This window comes from Lycorma delicatula, chromosome 4 (assembly GCF_047948215.1).
Source record: "Lycorma delicatula isolate Av1 chromosome 4, ASM4794821v1, whole genome shotgun sequence".
Lineage (NCBI taxonomy): Eukaryota > Metazoa > Arthropoda > Insecta > Hemiptera > Fulgoridae > Lycorma > Lycorma delicatula.
The window spans coordinates 94742037-94767422 of NC_134458.1; the positions used below are offsets into that span (position 1 = coordinate 94742037).

Here is a 25386-nt window from a genome sequence, read left to right on the forward strand (position 1 = left end):
GTTAGTATTATCTTCAAAAGTAGAGAACAGCATTTGAATTAGAGTGCAGATTGTATTTTTTATGAATATATATATATATATATATGTTTTTTTTTTTAAAGTATAACAAGCACTTGTTTCAGAGTGGTTTAATTTTATGTGCTTCCAGATTATGTATTCTTTTTTCTTTTGACACAAAATTTGAGAAGACCCGTATTTTTATTACCGCTTAAAGCAATTCGTAGACTTGGCTCGTGTAAACCTTTTCATACCTATAATTTTGTAAGCTCTCCACAAATCAACACCGCTAAAAAAAAATCCCTAGTAATTTTGACATATTCGTGATGCGTTTCATGTTTTCTTTCACGATACAGTTTAAAATGTTCATAATTAATGGAAACCGTTCTCCAAATATTCATTTCAAAAGTTAGTTTTAATACAAGGTTTGTGTAGGCCTTATTATCATTTAAATACATACATCGGATAGGGTTGAAATGATTGAAATCGTAATACATTTTTAAATCCGTTTAAAATAGAAATAAAGAATACCATTTATTTATTAGAAATAATTCCAGTTGAATATTAATTTTTCTTTTATTGTAATGTTAAGTTATCCGTGTAATCTACGTCCTGTTGTACATGTAATACAAATTTTTATACGATATCGGTTTGGTGAAATTTTTGTCCGGATAATTGATCATCGGATTCTCAGTGATTTTTTTTTTATGATGGAATATGAAGATAACATAATACCGTGATTAATTACGAATGCAATACGTTGTTACTACACTTGCAGAATATTTATACGCTGTTATTTTCCATTGATTTGTTTTTTTTTTTATCTATATTTAGAATATTACAGTAAAATACATTTTTTAAAATAATTTTGTTATCTGTAATGATGAATGAGAGTTATTAATCGGCGTTTTTTAAATATATTTAATTTCTTTCCTTTGTATTGTTTATTCATATTCTTCTGGTCGTTTATTAATATAATTAACGTAATTAATTATTATTATATGATATAGTTTATAGCCGTCCACCGTTCGTGTTATTAGTTGTTGAACTGTTTAACTGAATTATAGCTTAAAATTTAAGATTCATCTTGATTTAAGATTTGAACTTCATATTACCGTATTTTAGTATTGTTTTATTGTTCGATTTGTGGAAGGTAAAATAGACTGTGAGAATAAATAAAATATACTTATAAAAAGTGAAACTTCAATAATCCGGCCACAGTTTTTCCGGATAAATGGATTATAATTTTCTTAGAAGACGCAAAAATTTGGTTATATTCGACAGTAAGGAAAATATATTATGTTTCTTAATTGAATTACGTATTTTTATACGTACAATTTTTTTTTCTTTTTAGTGCTCTTTGGACATTATTATTTAGTCATAAATAGTTTAGTTTAAAAATGTAACTTAATTGCTTTAAATAAATTCATATTTTTTTTTTTACATCGAATGCAGCAGGTCATGCGGAAGACCGCCGAAAAGATGGTTAGACCGAATCGAAGAGGCGACTGGGGAAACGTATATCGATTCGAATGGCAGAGGACCCCGCTTGCTGTGGCGGGAAATAGTCAGCGGAATATAAATCGGGTCACCGGCTCTAAAACATCAGAGGAGGATCACTGATGATTTATTAAAAAATAAACTGATGAACTTAATTTCAATAATAAAAATTCAAAAAAGACGAATAAAATTCAATAATTTTAGACGAATAAGTTGCCGGTAAATAGAAAAACAAAAGTTGAAAAACAGTTTCGTCGATAAAAGTTATTTATTTATATGATCCTATAAGAAGTTCTTTTTATCGAATATCTGAATGAGTTTATCTTTTATAAATTATCTCATTTGAAGAAGATGTAGACACGATCTGTAGAGTAAAATGTAAAAATATATGGAAAAAGTATATGTAAAAATATATATATAATGTATGTAAAAATTGAGGAAGATGGAAGCTACCGAAATCAGATTGTAAATATCTTTTTAGTGATGCATCTTTAAAGATCAAATCCTTAATATTGACATCATAAATGAATTCGGAAGATGATAAAATACTCACAAGATATTATGCGAGCTTTTTCTGCTCGCTTTCGTTCATATTTTTCTGCTTCAGAAAAACGGGTGTAGAATATAGAGCGAATGTAGAGGGAGAGGATTCTGATTAGTTCTTCGAATTATCGTTTTGTAGATATTGGTTTGGGGAGGCCCAGTAAAAGGTGGTATGAAGCCGGAACAGGCCTGTAGGCGTCTCAAGCTAAGTTGGAAGCAATCTACTGAACTAGTAGCGTCGAACGTCCGCCCCGCCCGTCAGTTTTGGCCGACCAACCACATCGTTTGCTGCAATTAAAGTATGAAAACTTTACTAATTCTTGTTTATAAAAGTAACGTGTACTATTTAGATAAAAATCCAGAAAATTAGATGAATTTAGCAAGATTTTTTTTTACTCTTGTCAGTCGGCCAATTTTGAATTTTTAAGCAATTATTATTTTTTTATCGAAAAAAGATAAATTATAAATGTTGTAGTAAGGGATGAGTTGTTACTACTCTAATTTAGATTGACAAATGAAGTGGACCCTTCTATCTCAGGTCGGGTGCCTGGGTTTTACTTGAAATGTTCTATATTCCGTAATCAAGTGATTTTATACGGGATGTGCAATGCGATTGGCATGAACAGGGTTTGCTTAGGAGTTTGCTCTTTTCCGGACATGCTTAAATTGTGTATTTCTGGAACATATGTTATATTTATTAAAGTATAGAAATATCTTTTAAGATAGGTATTTTCAGATAAATTCAATGAATGTAGACACATAGATATGTATTTTAGGTAAAATATAGAATTTTTCAACCCAACAAAATACACGCATACCGTGAATTGAGTTTTATTGGTCGGTCGATTACCGGTTTACTAATTTACGTAAAACGATAATGTTATCGTTGGCATTACAATGGCTCTTCGTGATAATAAATTCGTTTTATTATCGCGGGCAGTAGAAAGTTTGTAATGACAAGTAGCGCTTTGGTGGTAAGAAACCTAAATACGTGAGATGGTAATATTGACGGTATACGTACCGTTCTAATTTTTTGTTTTGTTTCAACGAGTTAAGAATTTTTAACTGTTAAAATTGTGTTTTATTTTTTCTGCCGCGAATCACTTATCCATCACGATAACTTAAAAGCGTATAGGTATCGGTTTTTCAGGTAAGTTCAGTGAAACTTTCACAGTAGCTACATAGATATGTATTTTTATTTTTTAAATCGCACGAGTTTTTAAAACGTTTTATAAATAAGCTGTGATAAACGTTATTATTTTGCTTTGAATTTCAAATTTTCAGCGGAAACATTTTAGCGCTCTGGTGAGAAGAAATTGAAATGCTGGTGTCGGTAATCTTGTACAGAACGGGGTGATTCGTCGTTCATGTCATTGTATTATTCATTTGAATTTTCCGCTGTGTTTTTTATTTTTTATTGTAATGTTACATTATATCGTTAAAAATTACTTTAAAAAATAATAAAAAAATCAATATTTTTATTAACGAACACAACGGTCTTAGAAAAAAAATACTTTCAGTGAGAAGAGAATGTTTTTTAAATGCACCATTCATCATTATCATCAGAGTCCCTTTAATAAAAGCAAATATTTGTATCTGAAGTCAACAGTTGCAAGTAAGGTTGTTATTACCGTACTTACCGATACTCTAGTTTCATTTGATTTTAATTAAAAGTGAACATCAAACAAATAAATTTGCATTTTCTTATCGATATTATAACAACGCAGTTATTAAGAAAATAAATGTAATGTTATTTTGATTTTACCCTTAAACGGTAACTTGTTTTGTTTTGTTATGAAATAAACCTTTATCGCTCGATCTAGCAGTAACTCTCAATACTCTGCAATTCTTAAACAATAATATCGTAAAAAAAAACATAGAGAAAACCCATAAATGCGATTTAACTGTAACGGTTTTACGTTTGAACAGGTGAATTTGAATACATACGTGTAAAAGCATGTTTTAACAAGTAATTTTCTTGTTATTGTCCAGCCGTTTTTATGATGTTTTGTTAATATTATACCGTAAATATGTAATTTCTACATCAAATATAGATTCTATTGTGGTAATTTTAGTTTTAATATTATAGTACGGCAAAGGTCACCAGTGTTTTAAGGTTACTTCTAAATAGGTTTACTTTAATTTTCCGTGACGTTTATAGTCATTATTCGGCAGGAATATTGTCGGTAATTAACAGAGTGCGGTGTTTTTTTAATTTTTCTTAACGATTATTTTTTTATCTCGCGACTAACTTTTCGCTTTGAAAATTGTAATATCTAATCGTCTCTTAGAATTTTTTTCTTTTGCTATATTAATTGCGGTTTAAGAGAGTTTCTAGTTTAAAGCAAGAAAATAAAAGAGTTTAATATCGCTGTTAGATAGAAATAAAATGTATAAAAAAGACGATTTTTTGAAAAGCTTAAATTAGGTTTAATTAAATTTTTTTATCGGCCGATTGAATCGAAGTCATCCCATTTCTTAGTATTTTCTTGTTAGTGCGCGTGCGTACGCGTGTTTATGTAAGAGTTAAAAAATAAAATTGAATCGCTTCATAAATTTCTGGGAGATCCCAGGGAAATCGGGGAATTTGTACTGAAGAAGCGCATTACTGGTCGACGGTTTCGCGTTTTAAACATGCTGAAACGAGAAATTCTTTTCTTTCAGAAGTTAAAATGTTACACGATAACTGTTCCTAAAGGAACAACTTCGTCGTCCCCGGAATTTTGTGGTACACGAATGTACGCAGGTTACGAACCGTTCACCCACCCCAGACCCCGACTTCGCATAAGTCTCTTTCTCACGATCGGGATATGGGGTACCGATTATTTATATCGATAGTTCGACGCGTACGTTGAAGCTACTTATGTATAATATTTATTCTTTGGAGTAAAGATAAACGACTTTACAAGTCACTGTTTCTTAGAGAAATACTATATAAAAAAAAATCACAAATCTTACAAAAATTACATTTCCAATTTTTTGGTTTTTGAAGTCGAGGTCGTGGTAAGTCGAAGGTATGCGATAAAGAGAGGATGTTAAATTAAATTTTACGGCTTCTTCTGTTTTTGTTAATAACTGGGGATCGGCTGCCCCGAAAATCTTCAAATTTGACGTACTAACTTTTATATATGGAACGTTACCGGTCGCGGTCTCAAAGGTGTGGGCTTTGACATTAGGACTTGAAAATTTTACTGTTAAGAGAGTTGTGAACTCTTTTAAAGAGAAGGTGAAGATTTTTCTTTTAATATTTTTTCGAAATATCTCCCGAATTCAAAAATAACTGTTACCGGCGAAATTTTCAACTTCACCTCAATTCGGTGTGTTTTTCATTTTAACGATGCGTACTTTTACCGTGAAAGTTTAGCGCACGGAAGCAGATGTTTTCCCCGCAGAAACATTAAGGTTTTCAAATTTAAACTTGTTCTACTCGTAAACTAGACTGTATTTTTTTCTGTTCGTGTTTCGATTTAAAATTACCGGTATAATAAATCTTACCGGAAAACGAAGGTGCTAATTTTATATGATAGAACCGCCGCTAATTTACAAAATTTTCAAAGCTTAATTTCTCAGTTGTTTTCATTGTAAGATTTTTACATTTTAATACGTTTATTTTCTTGTACGATACTAAAGTTTTAATATGTGTAACCTGTTCTCAGAAGTTTATCGATAAAAAATTTCACAGTATCGTGCACAGTTCCTGCGTATATTTATCGGGGAGAAAGCATATCGATGGATGCGATGTTAATTTTTTTTTATACAAACCATAATAACCGAAAAATAGACGATCGAAAGGAAACGCTAGTCGTTACGTATGTTCTCGCTAAAACAAATACGTAAATTCTTTATACGTACGCTTATAGTAACCGGATTAACTTTAAATTATTTTTTTTATAAGTAATTTTTTATTTCGATTAACTTCGTAGTAATGCGCTTCCTGTGGTCGTGTCTAAAAGTGAACGGTAATGGAACCGTGTTCGATATAGTTTTGAGCGAGGTTGCTGTTTCATGGCCTTGCGATTTAAGATGCACCCGAATTTAAAAACTCCTTAACGTTTTGATCGATGTAAATGTATCAATTTAATTTGATACAGAATGACACGTTGTGTTTTGTTTCATCTTTATTTCTTACGTTATTACATTTTATTTATCTTATATATCGGATGCTTTTCGGTTACGTTTATCAGTGTTACTCGTTAAATCCGTTTTTTTATTCTATCTTAATGTATAGAAAAAAAATAAAAAAATTGAATTGATTAACGTTCGCCTATATCAAAGCGATGACGAATTGTATACCGATGTTGTTCCATATGTAACTTACAAGTATAAGTTAAAACTTATAACTTGTACGACCTTGATTTGAATATAAATATGATGCAATTCTGTTGTGATGTCATCCCGCCATATGTTTCTTCTCGTTTTGTCTCCTCTGAGATCAAGACACACACACACACACACACACACACACACACACACACACACACACACACACACACACACACACACACACACACACACACACACACACACACTATATGTTGATATAGATAGAACTTCTTAGTAAGCGTTAATAGATTTTTTTTTTTAATTTTATACAATATGTATATTAACCAGGTCATGGGCGAGTGGTCCGTTCATACAGGTCATATAGTGAGAGTGTATATATTGCCGCGAACGCATACTGCGCTGTCACGTTGTAACATTGCCCTTTGTAGTTCAATTGCCTAATCAACCTGTTACATTGCATCTTAACAGGTTGTATACTGTAATTTTACTTCTTTCATAGCTTCTTGTTATTTGCGGCGGCTTTTATTAATATTTTATCATTATTTCATGACAGCCTACAAATTAGATATCAGAATTAAAAAAAAAAGTTGTGGACTGTTAAAAGTTAATGAAAAAGACGTTACCGGTACTCTTGAATTTTTTTGAATTAAATTTTGCCAGTGCGGTGTAGAAATAATGTAATTTTTTTATTATGAAAAGTAAAAGATGAAAATTATGTAATTTCTGATGATGGCATAATTCTCTAATCCAGCAAACCTGAAAGTAGCTTTACCTTATATTATCTTGATTAGCTTAACCCGATAGTCATAGCCTACAGGGGTACGATTACTATACCTTATGTTCTGTAAAACGTATAATCAATATCGGCTTTTTGGAGTTGTATTTAATTTTTTTACATCGATCGTATCTGTACAAAAAAAAATCTTTTAATTTTGTAGAATCATAATATTCTATGATTTTCCTGAATGTTCGTTTTTTTTTCCAAGTACTAATTATTTTTAAGCGTACAGAACGTTTTACTTGAGAAAATCTGTTTTTTCGGTTTACGATCGCGTGAAAATTGCGTTTTATCGATTAAGTATGCTAAAAATTTTTTTTCGAATTAAGAGTTATTTTGAAATCGAGCGTCAAGTAATTTATCGTACAAATAGATATAAAAATGCTATATTTCTCGTAAGCGATAATCCGCCCGCATCGCCCAGAAGTCATTATAACTGTAAAATACCTTCATAAGCTAAGCAGAATTTATTAATAACTAGCAATTAGTTTCTATTTTATTGATTTATCCGCTGTTGCAAATTTATTTTAAACGTTTACCATATCGTATACGAAGTAGTTGAAAGTAACTTAAATAACGATTATTTGTAAGAGAAAAAAATCATCGAAAACGTATTATAAATACGTAAAAAATGAAATAAAACTATTTAACAATGTTTTTTACTTTATAAATTATTACTGGCGCACATTCTACTAGTGTTACTTGCCTCGCCGGGAATTATTTCCTCGCTAGCGGTTGTATCTCTCCCTCTTTTGTAAGTCTACCGATACGATACTTTGTCTTATTTTTCCCCTACTTTATTTAACCGGTAACGTTTTAAATCATTTTTCACTTCCTGAGGGTGTTGTTTTTATGTAGTATTGAGATCAGCTGTTATATTAATCCGTGCGTATCTTAGTTTCTGATCGCTTGCGAGCGCACTTAGAGAATTAGAAAGGGAGATAGTAGAACGTCACTGACACAAATTACCTTATTAGACTTCAAAGCTTCTTGTAAACTTTTAAATATAAGCGGTTTGCACATAATGTATATTGTGTTGTATTCTGATTATTATTGATAAAAGATTGTCTTTTTTTATTCGTATTTAATTATTATTTTTTATTTAATAATTGTAGATTTTTAAGAAAATATTGCTGTAAAATTTTCTATATGAAAACTACGTTATAAAAATCATCATCGTAACCGCAAACTACTTATGCACGGTATAACGGGGGTACGTTTGAAATTTCCCGTTATAAAACGACTTCTACTTGCTGGCAGTTTCCGATAGCCTGTTTTAACTAAACCTTTGAGATTTTGTCAGTTTGTGTTTTATGTCTCGGTTATAGCTAGATTGTTTCCGATTTTTATGAAATTTTGAAGGTAAGGTTTCTTTTTTGTTATCGGGAGGAACAGTGAAATATATATATATATATATATATTTTAATAAAAAAGAAAATTGGGTTTTATTAAAAGTACCTTTTGGAAGGTACTTCAAAAAAGTACTTTTTATAATCTTTTATTTATTTTTTTAATCTATATTACAATATAGATTATATAATAAAATTATTTTTGGCTCCGGTTAAATTTTTCGCAATCGATTACGGCCCAAAAAGTTCTTTTCAAATCTAATTTTTTATTTCATTTTAGCTAAATCTGTTACATTCAACATTCAAATGATCTGTTACATTCAAATGAGCGATGTCTGCCGTTCGCAAAACTATGAGTAATAGTGTAGTAACCGGTGAATGTAAAACGTAACTTTTCTCTCGTTATTAAATGATAGAATATCATCGATAATAATTTTTCATATTGATGCAATAAACTCGAACGATCGTCGTAAATAAGCGATTAGTTTGCCGGTTACTGGCTTCTTTATATAAGTCGGGTACGTTACTAGATCGACTGAAAACATTGACTCTCGACGCACTTTAATGTTAAACTTACAAAAACGTCGATTGTTTAATTTCATCCGTTATTGTACTGATGAGGGCAAAAGAGTTCGCCCGGTATATCCTGTATATAATATTATTAAACCTACATTTTACTATTGTTTCAAAAGTTTGCTCTACTTCCTATATGGAAACAAATAGTTTCCATTCTGTCAAAGGTAGACCAAACCTAAAAATGGATAAGATCTTGGATTATTTTTTTTATAATCGGTTGATAAAAATCCTGTTTTAGGTTTAAACATATATTTTGGTTACTTATTCGTTAAATAATTGATTTACTTAAAAATCGTTTAAATAATAAGCTAATAAATGTTATTATCAAAGTACGTGTGAGGTAAGTATAATCGTTTGTAAAATTTGCATTATACATAATATAAAAATGCTCTTCTTACCGGTTGATGGATTGTATTTACATGTAAGGTTGGATTTTTATCTGAACCGCTCCGCCATCAATATTTTACTTGTTCATTTATTTATTTAAAAAAATACATACAAATACAAAGATTTACAAAGAATCCTTATTGATATTCTAAGCGACACAGTATGTTGAAGTAATATCTCTATGTTCGATTTCAAAAAATCAACGGTTTTTTTTCAATCTGGTTAAGATGCCTGTTACGGAATGTTTTTAATTATTTTTAAAAACGTTTAAGAAAATGTTTGATATATCCTTAGATAGATATTGCAGTTTTCTTATCGCGGTTACGATACAGAAAACTTTAATCGAATCGATTAATGATTTCAAATGTCAGTTTCAGATTTATAAATGTTATCCTAAGGGCGGTGGAAACAACGGTCGTAGTAGGTTCGACACACGCCTCGTAGTCTAATATACAATAAAAGAACTATCGTATAGATTATGTATAATTTTTAACATTTAGCGTACGAATTAGGAATAAAAAATACGGAGAAGCTTATTTCTGGAATTAAGACCGAAATCTCGTACATTTTTAAAACTTTTTTTCACTTCTTAAGGTCAATTTCTTTCTCTGTCTTTATTTTTTTTAAAAGTAATTTAATTATCGCCGATCCATCTTTATCAACATATAAGTGCTAGCCGAAGTTTTTTTTTTGTATCACCCTAAAAAAAAATAGCGTAGAGTATATTTATTGGTAACGTTCGTAAATATAGTTAAATTAATAGCTCAAAGTAGCCGATTTTTTTTTTAAGTGTTTACTCGTACAAATTATCTTTTTATTAAATGTATTATTTGTTTAGTACGTTTGTTTTTATCGAAGTTGTTTTATTTAAAAAATGTAGGTTGTACAAAAAATAATATACTTATGTAACGAATCTAGGTTAGTTTAATGAACCTTGTCTTGTCACCGAAGGCTGAATGTTAACCTTATATATAAATTGCAAGTTAATTCGGAACCGAGGATGAGTGTGTTTATTATTATTATTTTTTTTTTAAATAGAAATGATATTATTTAGTTTTCATGATTTTAGTTTATTTTTACTTTTAACGCAACTAAATAAATATACATTTTTTAATTAATTTTCACGTTTTAAAATACCTATTAGCGGGGATTACCCCAAAAGAATATTCTCTAACGAAGTTCATCATAAAATTCGATTCTTGTGTTAGGTGTATCGAAAGTTTAGTATGTTTTGTTGTATGTTATCTGTAACGAATTATTTTTTTTATTTCTTGGAGCTTTATATTTTTTTTAACATGAAAACCGCAGTTTTAGCTTTGGTGTCAGCTTTCGCCGATTGTGTTTTGATTTAAGAAAGGATTACGGGCCCTGGATAGAAACTTTAGTCGTGTTTAGTTTGGATTTATTGTACGGTCGCCGGGCAGACAAAAGGATTTCTAAGACAGGTGTACAGACAACGGATCGCACGGATACCAAGAACGCATCGGTTTTTCGGTTCCCACATCTTCAGTAAGGATTTAGCGGGGCTTCGTCGGAACCAAATTACTTAATTTCCTTGAAACTCATCCTTGATTCTAGAAAAACCTTAGGATAAGCAAGAAGACCAGTATTAAGAAGATCGCTTATATAACGCGGCTTGAGACGAGTAAACCTATTGAGGAATGCTTAACCGCTATTCTCAGAAGCGGGTTCCCTGCAACTGTACGGGAAATTAGAATTAAAGCGATTAATATAGAAGCTTTAAAATAGGGGTACGATGAAATCGTTAGTTTACAGGATGATCGAATCTATTTCATTTCAATGAAATCAATGCAGTCGAATTGAAATTCGTTTGCTGAAACGTTTGCTGAATTCGTGAAGCATCTTAATAAAACCCCAGTCATCATCATCATTATTAAATGTTTATTATGTCTACGTACATTCCTGCCTAAAATATAATTCCGTCTCTTGGGGTTGCCGGAGAAAGTCAGAACGAGTCTTCAAAATACAAAAATCGGCCTGTCAGGCCGTTTTTTTAATAACTTGTTTAATACACGGTGAATTAAAAATATTAACTTTTCTATGTGTTTTTATGAATGCGCTTTTACAAAAAAATCATCAGTTCAGTCACGTTCTTAAAAAAATTAAAATACTAGCTAATTTAACTGTTTTCTTACGTCTCAACGTAATCCGCTCACGAGAAGGGACCTTATTATGGTTCCTTTACCGTTTTTAATAAATTATCGACCCTCTAAAACATCTTTCCTCAATTTGTTTAATAAATAAGATTAAAAAGGTTTTTTTTACAGAAACATTGTTACTCTATAGATCATTTTTTAAATGATAAAAATCAGAAATTTAATTTTCTACGTCTCCGTTTAACATGTTCATATACATGTGCTGAAATAACTTCCATTACCGGTTTCTCAATTATATTATTAAATAGTTACTATTATTTAACGCATTTTATTTTAAATTATAAGTTTTAACAATTTTTATTTTTTATTTTATAATTAATCGTGCATTCTGTGATAGTGTTCTTCTTACTAATCAAGATTTTACCACGATCTATCCAAATAAATTCTGGGGAGGAAAGGATTCTTTAATGAGGTTCCTTTTATTTTTTTTTTCTGTTTAGCCGGGAATCACCGCCAGGTATTACTTCAGAGAATGAATGAGGATGATTTGTATGAGTGTAAGTGAAGTGTAGACTTGCACAGTCTCAGGTCGACCATTTCTGAGATGTGTGGTTAACTGAAACCCAACCACCAAGGAAACACCGGTATCCACGATCTATTCAATTCCGTATAAAAGAAACCGCCTTTACTAGGCTTCGACTTGGACTCTCGACTTCGAAATCAGCTGATTTGCGAAGACTCGTTCATCACTAAACCAACCCGGTGGGTTAATGAGTTTTCCTGGGCGTTGCATTCCTATTCGTTTTTGATTCTATATGTATAATGTATTATTATGTATCTATCAAATAAAATATTTATTAGTTTATCTACTTCTGAGGTTTTTTTAACGTGCAATCGATGTATTGCATTTAACAGATGGTTTAACAGATTTAGGTTTTTTAAAATTATTTTTTTTTATCAATTAATTGCATTGTTTTCGATCGATGAGGATTCTGGCGTCGAGTTGAGTCGTGACCGACTCATTCTGTTCTACAAAAGTAGAAATTATATTTTTTTATTCGGTTTATTAAAGAGTATTTTTCATATAATTTTTTTAAACTCGTGGAAAAAACGTAATATTTTCATAATTTGTTAACAGTGCTATGTTTTACTCTCTCGAGCTAGGGACAGCGCCGTATTATTTTACGCTGAATAATGAAAGTTGTGAATCAGCAGTGGTTAACTTATAATAAAATGAATTGTTAATCGTTGCGTATCGTAGATCATAGGTGAAAGTGTTCATGTGACATCGATATTGAATATTAAAAATAGTAGTACAAGCCGCCGGTATATGTAGTTGACTTTGTTCGTTCCGATCAGTAATTCGGAAGTTATTATTATTATTACTATGCACCTGCTGATCGCATGGTGGTATGCCAGTTGGTAACTGTTCAACAGCTGTTTTTTTCCTGTTGTACTCTACTTCTGTCTAAAAGAATCATTTCGCGTTTTATTTTGTACATAATGAAAGGAGCGATTAATTTGGTCGATAGTGGAACATTTAATAATAATTTTGTTATCTTTCGGGATTTAATTTTTCATAATTTCCCCTCTTTTTTTCGAAAAAAGGGAAAATTACTTGACTGTCTTATCTATTTATTTTACTTTAATTAGTAACTGTTTTTATCGTCAGAAAAAAACCGGTTATTCCATTATTTTTTTTATATAAGTATTATTCTTCTTTAAAATGATAAATTATATTCGCTAATGGATTGTTTTCCTCCATTATATATTTTTATTTTGTTCTTTGCGATCCATATTATTTTCTACATTTTATGGTAGGACACCGACAGGCTATGGTTTTTTTGTGGGCTTCTGCACCGAATTGAAAGTGTTTTTATTTCTATAGTCGTGGAGAATACTGAAAGTTTCTGGTACCGATTATTAAGCGACAAATCGACTAGAGTTCCCAATAGTTTTTGATAAATATTAATTCAAAATTTATTATTGTAAATAATTTAATAGTAATCTAATTAAAATCCTTTTTACAGGTTTAACATTAAACTGTGATATTTAACTTGATAAAAATCTACTAATTTTTTTTAATTTGTTAAAATCTTTAAAGTAGTTTTGAACTTTTCGGCAATCATGCATTTCTTTTAAGTCTCGTTTGTAAAGTATGGTTTATCGTTGTCGTTTGCGGGTACTACACGTATGAGCTGTAGCCCGTAAAAGTTACCCGGACTGTTATATCATTAATGTTTTTAGTCGCACAAACGTAGAACACTTTTTGAGAAGTAACGGTGTTATTGTTCAAATTGAAAAAAAATTCGGAATGTGGTTTTTTTGGAAATTATTTAAATTAGATAAGTCGGTATTCGTGATTGCCAGATCAAAAATATACAAATTAATTTTAAAAGGTAAAAGGATTTCATTAGAAATAGTAGTTTGTAGGCCCGTAGACTTGATCCCCGATCTAAACACCCATCAAACACTCATCCTCTGCGGAAAGAATTGCTTGACTGCGGACCCGGAGGTTAAAAAAAAGACAGCCAGCTCATTATAATGTTTTCTTCGATCAGTCCTTGGATAACGCTTGCCGTTTCACGGGAAATGTTTCATTTCCCTTCTACTGCTCACTATTGAAAAGCCTTCTTCTCTCTTCCGCTTGAAGGCACCTTTTCAAGACATTCATGCGAGAAGATAAAGATTATCATTTTTTACTTGTTTTATCTGTCAGGGTTGTATGGTTTTAATTAAAACCGATCGACTGAGAAATAAAGAAAGTTGTGTAGTTTTTGGTCGTCTTGATGCATTATGCCAACTTTTCTGTGGGTGAACAGCATTTTGAAGGTTTTTATTTCTTATAAAGAGAGTACTGGCAAAAGCTGGTGTTTACTTATTTAAATTTATTCTGTATCATAATTTATCATCAATAATTCTTTTTTGTTTAGAGAAACGTTTAGATAAATTATTGTTGTAGAGTTGATTCATCAGCCTGTTACCAGAAGGCGTTGCATTAAGTCCCATAAATAAGTGATGAAAAATGGGGAAATTTTATGACATAAATTAGAGGAAATATTTAGGTAGTCTAAAACGTATTAAGCCTTTGGAGGCCAAGATTGAGAATACGTTTATTGTTACTGGAAAATAACATTATGAGACCGCATATGCACCGCTTTTTTACGATGACTGTGCCTTTTTTCCGGCAACACCGTAATCCCGTCGTTGTGGAACTTGTGTGGTTTCCGGTTAAAAAGTTGTGATACATGGTTTTCACATGCCTCTTTTGAAACACCATTCAGGGAGTTCTGTAGAGACCAAAACAAATGATAGTCTGACGCTGCTAGGCCCGGGTGCATTATATGATGGGTGCATTAAAACTTCCGGTAAAGTTCTCTCAAATTCTGACGGATCGTTAAAGATGTATGCGGTCTGGCGCTTGCTAGCGCGGTATACGACACCCTTTCTGTTCACCGGTTCAGGCCGTTTCTTTTGAATCGCTAGAGTCAATCGCGCTAATCGTCGACAGTACATGTCTGAGTCTATCGTTCTGCCTGGCGGCAGCAGCTCACTGGCGGCATCACGAACAGTGATGCACGATGCCCTTTCGTTCCCGCCAAACGCACAGCATAACCTTCCTGCCCGTCAGCGTGAGCTTTGCCACAGTGGAGCGTGGAGCTTCTCCTCGCTTCGACTAACATCTTTTTCGCACAATATTGTCGTACGTATCCACTTTTCATCATTCGTAATCGACCGCTTCAGAAACGGATGTATTTCGTTAGGTTTCAGTAGAGATTCGCAGATAAAAATTCGATCAAGTAAATTTTTTTTTGTGCGGCACCAAACGTCGAGCTTCGTTTTGTAGGCGGTTCTCTCTATACGGTTTAATACTGTTTGGTGATGGATGTCTAGATATCAGCGATGTCACGACTGCTTACATTCCGGTCTTTCTCGTATTTTGCCAGAATACGCTAACACAATCTTGTGCGCAAAAGACTCAACGCTTTTTAGTACCTATTATATCTCTTTTGCTATCTAATCCAGCTAGATCATTAATTCTATGATTATATAGAAAAGATTTTGGAAAACATAACGTGTAAATTATAATTTTGTGCCTTCCTTAGCGAACGGTGATCGGGAAAACTGTCATTATATATTGGATATAAATAAATATGTTGAATTCAATGTTTTCGCGAAAACTTGATGTTAAAAAAATGTAGCATATGTACTTCAAAAATTCGGTTATTTTAAAAATTACTGTATATTGGTAAAACGTTACACTGTAATAGAGACGATACCGATGTGCAACACGTTCAGTTTTGTAAACCACTTCTTTCCTAATTTTCCCTTGTAAGCCTAGAATCGGATGCTTTGTATTTCCGGAATGGGTATGTATGCCAGTGAATTATTATTTCCAGTCAGGTGGCCAACAATATTTATTTGTTTACGACTACGAACATACACATATACAAATGTGAGTTAATTAAAAATTAATTTAAAGTAAAAATTTTGCCTGAGATGCCGCCAGAACGGGCAAAATTTATGTTTAGTATAAATGGTAACAATTACACTCGTGTGTTAGTGTGTGTGTATATATATATATATATATATATATAATCTCATTTCTGAAGCTATCCTAGGTAAATATTAGCAATTTACAAGGCTTTATCATATCAATATTAATTAATTGCGTTGTTAAATGCAGTTAATAGTATTATCAATATATCTGGCAGTAATCTACTCTATAATCTTTTTACATATCTCTTTTATCTGACAGCGCATTCTACTAGCGGTTTAAAAAATTATATTTGAACAGATCGCAAAAGTTACACTTTGGAATGATTCGGGTGAATAACATTTTCAGTATTTTACATTATATGTGGATTCTTGTGAAGGTAAAAAATATTTTAAAATGCTAAGCTCGTCATCATTATTAAATTCGGTATTTAATGTACTTGTCTAAATTATAATATTACGTATGTCTTGGGACTCCTTCAAAAAGTTGTCGAATTTTCAGGATAGAAAAATGACTTATCGGATCATTGTTTGGGGCCTAGTAAATATGAATCTGGTCGACCGAAATTTAGTAAATTAAAAATATTATAATTTCGGTGAGTCTATGTACACGAATGTACTACTTTTTCAAAAAATCATTCGTTTAATAATAAAAAAAAAATAAAGATCGATCTTTCTGCCTATTTATTTAAATTTTCTAACGAAAGGTTTGTTTTACAATTTAAAGAGTATATTATTACATCCTCAATAGGTTTTTAAGTAACTGATAATATGAAATTAATTTTTTTTACCTGGTTTTTTTTTAATACTTAAATTTTACTCAAATATTGTTTAACAGCTTCAAGATTTTTGTTTATTTTTTACCGAATTTTTTTTATTATTTTTATTTTTGAATCGTGATTATTATTTCATTTAATTATTAAGTTTTAAATCAATTATTTCGAATTGTTTATTTGTTAATTTTACGATGCCGCCTTAATTTTCGATTTTCCTTAATTTTCCTGGTGACTACTATTCTTTTTCTGTTTTTCCTCCGGAACCACCGTAAGGTATTATTTCAGAGGATGAGTGAGAATGATATGTATGAATGTAAATGAAGTGTAGTCTTGTACAGTTTCAGGTCGACCATTCCTGAGTATGTGGTTAATTGAAACCCAACCACCAAAGAACACCTGTATCCACGATCTAGTATTCAAATCTGTATAAAAGTAACCGGCTTTACTAGAATTTTAACCTTAGAATTCTCGACTTCGAAATATGCTGATTTTCGATGACGTGTTTAACCACTAGACCAACCCAGTGGGTTTCCTGGTGACTACTGGAACTGTTACATTCGTTATCCTTAGAATAGAACACATCTACGAATTCTTTATCCGGTCTGTGAATGTATAATTATGTGCTAGTAAATAAATAAATAAAATATTAATCGACGGTTTCCGATTTTGTATTCACAAAGTATGAAGAAGCTTAATTTTTAGTTTAAATTATGGTTGTTGGATCACCCAAATTAAATTTGTTTTTTTTATATATATAGACGATATTTAAAAAAAAAATTATCCTAAAATTATCATACAAAAAAAATTTCGGTTTATTTTAGATGTTCATACAATAAAATGTTCAATACTTTTAAAAAGTTAGGGTTCAAATACAGAGATAGAAGAACAATTGCTAACATTTACAGGAACCAAACAGCAACAGTAATAATTGATGAACATAAGAAAGAAGCCGTAATAAAAAATGGGATCCAACAAGGATGTTCCCTATCCTCGTTACTTTTTAATCATTACATAGAACTAGCAGTTAGTGATGTTAAAGAACAATTTAGATCCGGGGTAACAGTGCAAGGGGAAAAGATAAAGATGCTACGATTTGCTGATGATATAGTAATTTTAGCTGAGAGTAAAAAAGATTTAGAAGAAACAATGAACGGCATGGATGAGGTCCTACCCAAGAACTACCGCATGAAAATAAACAAGAACAAAACGAAAGTAATGAAATGTAGTAGAAATAACAAAGATGGACCACTGAATGTGAAAATAGGAGGAGAAAAGATTAGGGAGGTAGAAGAATTTTTTTATTTGGGAAGTAGAATTACTAAAAATGGACGAAGCTGAGCGATATAAAATTCCGAATAGCACAGGCGAAACGAGCCTTCAGTCAGAAATATAATTTGTTTACATCAAAAATTAATTTAAACGTCGGGAAAACATTTTTGAAAGTATATGTTTGGAGCGTAGCTTTATATGGAAGTGAAACTTGGACGATCGGAGTACCTTAAAAGAAAAATTAGAAGGCGGATAAAGTGACAATTGAAGAGGTGTTGCGGCAAATCGATGAAGAAAGAAGCATTTGGAAAAATATAGTTAAAAGAAGAGACAAACTTATAGGCCACATATTAAGGCATCCTGGAATAGTCGCTTTAATATTGGAGGGACAGGTAGAAGGAAAAAATTGTGTAGGTAGGCAACATTTGGAATATGTAAAACAAATTGTTAGGGATGTAGGATGTAGGGGATATACCGAAATGGAACGACTAGCACTAGATAGGGAATCTTGAAGAGCTGCATCAAATCAGTCGAATGACTGAAGACAAAAAAAAAACAGTACATATTTGTCTCGGAAAAAAAATTCTAATCGGGATTACTTCTAAACTGGTAAATTTACTGGGCGAATTTCGTAAACCTGTTCATACGATTTTTAATAAAGCTTTATTGTCCATAGAATTTTATATTTTTGCTCATATTTTTTTTGTGATTTTAATCAAATTATTGAGAAAATACATTTTTATTAATTTTTTTAAAAACTATAAAAAAAGTTACGTAAGATTTTATTTTGTTTTTGCGCTATGAATTTTTTCTCTTTGGACATATTTTAACGTCTGATTAAAACAAAATGTAGGAGAGTTCTCTGTGTGTAGATAAGCTACATATATACTTGTACATATTTTCTCTAGAGAACCTAATTCTAGTAATATTTTTTTTTGTTTTCAAGAAAGTTAAATATTTTTTTGTGACTCCAACATTTCAGTTTTCAGTACATTCTTCATAGACGTGTATCTAATAAATAATATTAACAGATTTTCGTACATTTTTTAAAGTTGTTTTAGAAATAAATTTAAGTAAAAAAAAAATTAATTATAGTTTGTTTTTTTTAAATACCAGTATACGTAATGTATTTTTACTATTTATTGTCCTAATGTATTCACACCCATGACAGCAAATGTAGTTATTTTTCTTGTATTAATAAAAGTTAATTTGTTTTATTCTAACGAATAGACGTGAGCGTGCGTGTGCGCGGGCCCACGTGCGAGCGTATTTCATTTGTTGAATCTGTAAATTTTCCCTGCTGATATCTTACCGTGTTGGGAAAACGTTTTAGCAGTGAAAGTGCGCGATGATGTTTGTACATGCTTAACGATCTCTGTATGGCGTTCGTAACTTTCACTGAATATTCTATCTTTGTTTTGTCGTTTCTTTTCCTTCCATTACCGCTAGTTTCGTCTTATTCTGTTCCTTTTTCTTTTCTTTCGATTCGTGTGTAACAGTTTCCGTTTTAAAAGTATTACACCAGAGCTACGATGAATCTGTTGTACGAGTATTGTTTTCCTTACAAGGAATCTATAGCGTATGACGTTTATTTATCCGACCGATAGTTATTGCAACGTTGCAAATTTTTTGCTTTTTTACATGTTCTTGTACTTTTTTTTTATTTTGTTTACAGTAAGTTTATTTTACTATTTTAACGATTCGATACGGTAATTTATCGATTCATTTTAGTTTGAAATATTACGGCTTCAATTAAATCATTTTTTATAAATTATAATCTTTATCGGACCGGCATCGACTTATTTTTTGTACGTTTTTATCCTTTTAATGCACCTACATCTCTTTAGAAAAATTTTTTATTTTAAAATAATTAAATTTAAAAGGAAGAAAATATTAGATTAGTAAGTTCATTATTTTTAAACGCGATCAGTATAGTAAACTAATTGTAAAAAATAAAAATAAATTAAATATATTTTTAAGGGGTAAGTAAATTGCGCCGTTGATGAACGAAGTATTTGGTACCTCGCGTCCGCAATTCTGCTTTTTCCAAAACCATTTGTATTTGGTATTTAACGTGAGGACTGAAACAAATAATTTAGAGTTTGATTAATAACGATTCTGTCATTCTTGTATTACGAGATAACGAACGCGATTTAAGAACCGGAGAAACTGTTCTAACGTATTATAGCGGAGTCGGCCCGATATACGTAAAACAAATTTGAATAATTCTTCTGCGTCGGGATACGTCGATTTGGAAAGAAAAAACATTTTGGTCTGTGGACAATTTTTTTACATACGTAGTACATTAGGAAAACATCGGTTCCGCTTTCAACTATTTGTGTTTTCTTTTTTAATAAATTTTTATATCCAGAAGCATTTTGTTAACTTAAAAAGATACGTGTTAACAAACAATAATTTGACATTTAGAATTAAATCGAAGCAGCGCAGCGTTTCGTTCTGTTGTAATTCAGAAAAAAAACATCTATAAAATGGAAAGCACAACCTTTCAGATCGGAGTTACATTCGGTAATGATTTAGAACAGACTTTTTCATCGACAATTTTATTTGAAAGAATTTGTTCAAAATGCATTTTTTTATAGCTTTTTCTCGTAATTTTTTGTTTGTATATGAATTTTTTTTTTTTTATTCCGTACCCTTTGCGGATCAAAAACCTATTTCTTTGTTACCGTTTAGAAATTATTTTTACCTCATTTGAAACACTTTTCCTTCTTAATTTTATGTCATCTTCTTTCTTTGTTCACCATCGATTAGACCGCGTTGTTAATAAATATTACGGTGAATTTCTTAATTTATTTTTGGCGTAAATTAATCCACAACCAATTTTTTTTTTTATGATCGCTTTTTCTTTAAATTGATTTTTTCAACAAAATTCCGTTTCTGAAGAAAATTTCGTAATATTTTTTCATTAATTTTAAAGTGTGCACGGTTCCCCTCAGTTTTTTTTTTTTTTTTACTGATGTATTAAAATTATTACTTAAACTGACCTTAATGCATTTAAATTCTTTTAAATATGTTTTTAATAAGTATTCTTTTAAATATACTTTCGTAGCGATCACTACTTCATCAGGTGATATATTGAAAATAATAAATAAATCGATCGATAAGTGTAAAATGTAGAAAGACGTATCTATCTTGTAATACTTTTATAAATCCGATTATGTACTGGTATTTAATTTAAATATAATTTAAAATGAATTAATTTTATTCATTTATTGTGCAATTTTTCAGTAGTATGTGCTTTATATTTGATTTTCTCAGATTATCTTTCGTTTTTAAAAAAATTCAGTCTATTTTTTTTAATATCATCTGCGCGACTGAAGTTTTTATCACACTATGCTTATAAAGCAAGTATACATTACATTTTTTAAAACTTGTATCGGTCCTATAAAACGTTTACAGGTTTGTTTTTAACATTTTAGCGTGTAGGAACTGGAAAGCATAAAATTCGTGTTTATTACGCAAGATTAACTTTTTTTATTGTTAATCGTTTGAATATAATTTTTAATCGTATCTATCATTTTATCAGGTTAATTTTTCGGGATTTAATTTCATGAATTTCATTACGTTTTAATGTGTTGTTCAAAATGTTCAAAAATATTTTTGAAGACGTTGATCCTTCTGATAAAAATTGGTCGCTTCATTTTGATTCCGCTTTTTTTACTGAAAAACAGTAACGTGATTTTTTTTTTAGGAATAAAAAACCGGCTCAAAAATGTTTCTACATACTTAGGTACATAGATAACTTTTTTCTGCATAATTCAGTCGTTTGAAATCCTATTCGGACGAATAAGATGTCATTTTATTTACAGTTATATTCTAAAATTTTAAGACAATAACTATATATAACTAATTCTTTAAAAAAATATTAGCGGTCGCCGTTTTTAATTGGAAAAAAAAATTAAACTAACGGTAGGGAAGGTAATAGCGATTAAGAAGTCACCATTTGTTTTCTTTATTTAAAGTTTCAATTAAATAAATATATATATAAAACCAGGACACGTTTTTTTTGCCTTTTTATTACTCGATTCTCCTGATCGAACGTTAATAATTGACATCAGTCAATGTATATTTATACAATACACAAACAGAATACATCATTTTCTTAAAATAATATTTTAAATATGATTACGTCATCGCTTATGCGGCGTAACTCATATCTTCTTATTTTTTTATTTTTTATTTTTTGTTAAATCATCATTCATTACCTTTTATTTTAATTCCTAACATTTTCTTTTATTCCTAACATGGTACATTTGTCTAAAAGCACGTATTTACGTACCACGCACATTACCGGCAAAAATAGTTCCCGCGTTATTTAACGTTATCATCATCGTCCTTGGATAACTTAAAAGTGATTTTCTGTTTTTATTAGGGAAACTCCGGTTTTCTTAAAATAACTTTTGCTTGTTATTAATTATTGGAGACCCCAGAGAATGCCACCGTGCGGTTTAACAGCTGAATACGATTTTCACGGTATTGCTACTTGGTACATTTGTCGATTAATCTTTTTTGGTGGGTTTTAAGTAAAAAATTAAAGTCTCTTGTGTATTCTGTAAAAGTTTTGATTTAAAAAAAAAAACAACTATATTTTAGTACTATGAGTTTTTAAAACATTTGAATTGTAGTCGTCGCGGGTTGGCTATTTTGTCATCTCTATCTAAAAAAATTACCCGGTTTTATAAGCTTTCTAGAGCAAAAAATGTTTTAAAGAAGTTTACCGTTTTAGTGACCGTTCTGTATGGTAATTTTTACACGAATGTAATGTTAAACTTTTTGTTTTCTCATCGTATCCCCTGTAATTTACTAAATTTATTGGTTTACAGATTTAAGAATTGTAATGTTTCTAATAATACGTGCCGACCGGTTTAAAACAAAAACCACTCATATTTACGCTGAAACGGCCTGTACTTGTTCTTTCGTATATATAAAATTCAGAATTTTTTAAAAATTGTTAATATGTTATTAATTTTTTATTTATTAATATAATAGTCATTTCACGAACGGCTTACAAGTTTGAATTTCTGCTTTCAAACTGAAAAAAAACCGCTTTGGTTTGACTCTTGTAGATGGAGACGCAATTATTTTAAAGGACCATTATCGCTAAAGTGATGGACAAAACAACGTGAAATTTTAATAGGGTATAATTAAAAAAACAATTTTTATCCTACGTAAACTACATTAAAAAATAAAAACATCGAACAATAAAGCCGGGGACAAGTAGCTATAACAAAAACAAGGGGTTGTAAATTGTTCTCTTTTATAAAAATTCAAAGGATACCTTATTTGTTTGATCGAGTTCGTTCTTAAAAAAATAGTACACAAACGAATAAAACTTAAATTTGCTATATAGTTTTCCCTAAAGATTTTATTGAAATATAAAATTAAAATATCTCAGTTCTTAAGTTTCATTATTTCATTCTACTTCCTATTTCTCTTTTTTTGTACAGTAAAATATGTGTATATTATCTTATTTTAAATTAATATTAAATCGGTATTGTTCGATAATATGTTTATTTTTCATCGATTACTATTATTTTATATATATATACAAACCCAGACTGATCTGGTGATATAAGTTTTCATTTTTCAATCGTCATATTTGGAAATTTATCACGTTGTTATATTAAAAAATATGAAAATCTCATCGATCGATGAGATTTTTTTCACTATCACAGCTCTGCGGTATTTTTTGTTTTACTTCGATTTGAGTTGACGTATGCATTTCCTGTACGGTTGGTTAATTATTCCTTATATTATATTTCAGTCTTTGGTATTTACTCGCTTTCTTTAGTTATTAATTTACGATTTAGTCGACGATAGTATTACTTTATTTTTTTTAAAGTGTTTGTGATTACACGTGTAGTGCTGCTTAATTTAATATTTCACGTATTTTTTTTAAGTCGTTATGTTTTGAAAATGCGTTTTAAGACTTTAGGTATTATGGTGAGTGTAAATTCACTTGACTATAAATATGAAAATCATTTATCGGTGTATCGAAAATTGTATTTTTAATGTTGTATTGAAATCTCTGTTAGATTTTACAAGCGTGAACGTTTTGGTCGATGGATTTTCTGCAGAAGATAAAGTAAATTCTGTTTACTTTAATCTGTATTCCTTAGTATTTTTTTTTAGTAAAATTCATTCTCATCTGGTAAACATTAAAAATATTTTTGTTGAAAAGCTGCCATTCGAAATTTTAAAGAAAATATTTCTTAGAAAAGTGTTAATTAATTTTACGAGCTCTTTTATTTATTTAATTTAGAATGTGCTCGGTATGTAAATGCCTAAGTATTATGTTTTTTGTCAAAAGTGAGAGAAGGCTATAATGGTAAATATTTTAAGTTATGATATAGTTTCGGTTTCAGTTAAGATTAAGGTAACATCCTCATTCAAGTTTTATTAAAATTTGGTGTGTGCGTGCGCGTGATGTTTCCTCAATGAGTGAAGAAGTAGATAGATGAAAGTGTAATATTGTGAAGATGTGACGAATAATTTTTATTGTTTTAAAAGTGTTTTTTAAATCTATATTAATTCGACGGCTGTTGTTTATCTCCCCATGGTTATTTGTACGGTTATAAGTACACATCTTCATGCATGTATATTAAATAATATGAAGTTATCTACAATTCAGGATTATTATGCCATGTCATTAGTATTTTATTTAATACTTTTGATTACAGATATCAGATATTTTAATATTAATCCACTTTTTATGTGTTGTCATTTTTAATTGTATATCACAAAGTTAAGTTTAACATTTTTGTCATTTAATAACAAATTTATAATGTTTTCCAAAGTGAGTAAAATTATGATTTTGTTGGAAATTAACTTACATCTAGAACAGTACTATTTAGGATAACACGATGATGAAGCACAATTAAATATCTGTTAGCTGTGTCCTACCATTATATGCATATCATAAGACAAAATACAGTTAAAACTGAGGGTTTAATTTTGATAGGTATGCTAAAGTTTTCCCTTACTTAGCAATTGCAGTGAAAATTATATGTTTTTTCTCAAAGAAAGTGGTATCCTGGTGTTTGTAACTGCTATATGATGCATATAAAGCACCTAAGGTATGATCAGGAGTAGTATTTTAAGTTTATTTTTCTTAAATTAATGATGCTCATTATTATTTGGCCACTTACTGTGGCGTAATATAATTTCCATTTCAGTAGGTGATATGTGACTGGTATATTTACATTTATGTAGAAGGAATGAGAAACAGCTTTGCTTCTCGCTTTCCTACCTAAGCACAGTATTGTTATTCTTGGAAATGTCTATATCATTTT

At 30.4% G+C, this 25386-nt stretch overlaps 1 protein-coding gene across 2 annotated transcripts in view; it reads left to right on the forward strand.

Annotated features, from left to right (window-relative positions):
• dia (diaphanous related formin 1) overlaps positions 1-25386 on the forward strand; it is a 134139-nt gene that overhangs the window by 45272 nt on the left and 63481 nt on the right. The window lies entirely within an intron of this gene.